Source organism: Penaeus vannamei, chromosome 18 (genome assembly GCF_042767895.1).
Source record: "Penaeus vannamei isolate JL-2024 chromosome 18, ASM4276789v1, whole genome shotgun sequence".
Taxonomy (NCBI): domain Eukaryota; kingdom Metazoa; phylum Arthropoda; class Malacostraca; order Decapoda; family Penaeidae; genus Penaeus; species Penaeus vannamei.
In genome coordinates, this window is record NC_091566.1 from 41398607 (window position 1) to 41402234 (window position 3628).

Genomic DNA, 3628 nt, shown 5'->3' on the forward strand with positions numbered 1-3628 from the left:
TCCTCAAACCCCCATTCTCTCCCCACCCCCTCATTTTCATATCCTCTCCTCACCCCATCCTCTCATTCTCCCCTCACCCCCCCCATCCTCTTATCCTCTCCTCACTCCCATTCTCTCCCCCTTATCGCCTCGAACACGACAAACACGTCATCCTCGTCGCTGACTAATGATTGTATCGTCAGTAACAACTTCCGTCAACAACTTCTACGTGTCTGCCTACGCGGGGAACACACACTCCTTCTCACCCGTGTTGGGGAGGAAATAACAGTCTTGTGTGATCACTGAAGAGAGGGAAGGGAGAGAGGGAAGGGAGGGAGGAATGGGAGAGGAGGGGAAGGAGGAGGAGGGAGGGATGGGAGGAGGAGGGGGAAGGGAAGGATGGGAGAAGGACGGAGGGTGGATGAGAGTGGGGAGGGAAAGAGGAGGGGGAAGGGAAGGATGGGAGGAGGGAGGGAGGGTGGATGAGAGTGGGGAGGGAGAGACGGAAGTAGGGAGGGGGAAGGAGGACGGTGATGGAGGGGGAGGGAAGGAAGGGAAGGAAGGGAGGGAGAGACAGAGAGAGACAGAAAATAGACAGACAAATATATAGATAAATAGATACATAGAGAGAGTGGAGAGAGCGACAAATACGCTCATTAACAATCTAGAAGGATCGAAGTATCTTGTCATCTGCGCAGGAACTTCCTTTCGTCACTCTAGGGATGAATTTTGTCACTTATTATTTGCAATGTCTCTCTATGTCTGTCTGTCTACCTTTGTCTCTCTGTCTCTGCCTCTATTTCCCCCCCCCCTCTATCTCTCTCCCTAGGCCCATCCCCTCTCCCATACAATCTATACTTCCCACCCTTTCTCATTCCTTCTCCTCCTAGCCCTCCCCCCCCACTCTCTTCCCCTCCCCCTCCCCACTCTCTTCCGTTTTCTCACCTCTCTGTCTTTCTCCCCCACCCCCTCCCCCTCAACTCACCCTCCTATCCCCCCCCCTCCCTCCTCTCCCTTCTTTCCTCCTCCCCCCCCCTCCCCCTCCCTCCCCTCCCTCCTTTCTCTCCCCCCCTCCCCCCTCCCCTCCCCCCCAAGAAGGCGTGTCGCTCGGGATGTGTTGCGAGTACTTGTCCTACGCGATAACATCTTGATAAATACGTTACGGCCGCGGGAGGTCACGGGGTCACGGGGTTCTCCGGTGGGGGTCACGAGGTAGGGGGAAGGGGGGTAGAGGGGGGTCAAGGGAAAGGGGAGGGAGAAGGGGGGTCAAGGGAAAGGGGAGGGAGAAGGGGGGGTCAAGGGAAAGGGGAGGGAGAAGGGGGGGGGTCAAGGGAAAGGGGAGGGAGAAGGGGGGGTCAAAGGAAAGGGGGGGAGAAGGGGGGGTTATGAAGGAGCAGGGGGAAAGGGGGTCAAGGGAAAGGTGGGGGGGGAGAAGGGGTGTCACGGGAAAGGGGGGGAATGGGGGGTCAAGGGAAAGGGGAAGGGGGGGAGAGAGAGTTATGAGGGGAGGGGGCAGGAGGAGAGGGAGTCACGCAAACATTGAAGAGGGGGGGGGGAGGTCAGAGGATGGGTGGGGGAAAGAGGAATGGCGAAAATAAAAGGGAGGAGGGAGGGAGGAGATGAGAGAGGAGATAGAGGAAGAAGTTTGATGTATGGAGGTTGAAATAGGGGGGGGGGGGGAGAAAGGCGTCAGACATTAGGAAAAGACATTGAAGATAACTATGATAATAATAATTACTACTGACATCATAATGATCATGATGAAAATGGTAAGAATGACAGCACTGATAATGATCGTGATGATGATAACGACAACTTCGGCTGCAGAAGCAACAACAAAACAAAAACAACAATAATAATGATAATCATCACCGTATAATTCTAATAAAAATGATAATAATTATGATGGCAATAACCATAGCAATCGTAACGAAAATGAAAATAATAAGACTAATGACTAATATCAATAATGATAATCATGATAATGTAAATGTAAATAATAATGATATTGATAAAGATAATAATAACAATAGTACTGATAACAAAAACAAAAATGATAGTGGTAACAATAGCAATGATAGCAATGACAATAATGATGATAATAATAATAATAATGCTGCTGGTACTAGTACTACTACTCATGATAATAATATTAATGATGATAATGATAATAATAATAGTGATAATGACAATAATAATGATGATAATAGTGATAATGGTAATAATAATGATAATAATATCAATAATACTGATAATAATAACAATAATAATGTGATAATAATAATAATAAATATAATAATAATAATAATAATAATAATAATAATAATAATAATAATAACAATAATAATAATAATGATAATCATAATAGTAAAAATGATAATGCTAATAATAAAACTAATAGTAATGATAATAAAAATGATAATGATAATAGTAATAACAATAACAATAATAATAATAACAACAATAATAACAACAATATAATAATGTTAGAAAAACCCACAATGCACAAACTAGATTTATTGAAATAAATGAGACAATAGTTTTTAATCCTTTTGTAATCCATTTAATAATAATAATAATAATCATAAGAATAACAATAATGATAAAGATAAAAATAATAATAACAAGAACAATAACTAAAATGATAACAACAAAAATGATGGTACTAATGATAATGATAATAATAGTAATAATAATAACATAATGATAATGATAATACGAATAATAATGATAATATTATGAATAATAATAACTATGATAGTAATTATATTAACAAAAACAATAACAACAGCAATAACAGCAATAATGACAGTAATGCTAATAGCAATAATAATTATGATAATAGTAATAAAAAAACAATAATAATAATGATAATGATAATAATAGCAACAACAATAATAGTAATAATAGTAATAAAAATAACAACAACAATAATAGTTATTCTTATTATATTGTCACCATCATAATGATGATGATGATTATATTAATAATGATAATGAAATAATGATGAGAATAAAAGCAATAATAACAATGATAATATTGTCATAATAGTAGTAATGTCAATGACTATGATGATGACGAGGTGATAATGAGGATGAGGATGGTGATAAAGATAATTGTGACAAAATGATGGTCAAAAGTGATGGTGATGCTAACGATGAAAGGAGGATGGAGTGATGATGATAATGATGATGAAGAGATAATGATGATGATTATGATGATAACGATAATGAAATGATAACTGATCAAGAGGAAATGATAATGATGAAGTGATGATGATGAAGAAGAAATGATAATGATGATAAAGAGATGATGAAGAAGAAATGATAATAATGAAGTAATGACGGTGAAGAAGAAATGATAATGATGATGAAGTAATGATGATGAAGTAATGATGATGAAGAAATGATAATGATGATGAAGTGATGATGATGAAGAAGAAATGATAATGATGATGAAGGGATGATGATGAAGAAGAAATGATAATGATGATGAAGTGATGATCATGAAGAAGAAATGATAATGATGAAGTAGTGATGATGAAGAAGAAATGATAATGATGAAGAAGAAATGATAATGATGATGAAGAAGAAATGATAATGATGATGAAGTGATGATGATGCATGCGTATGTGCACACCTGCATACAC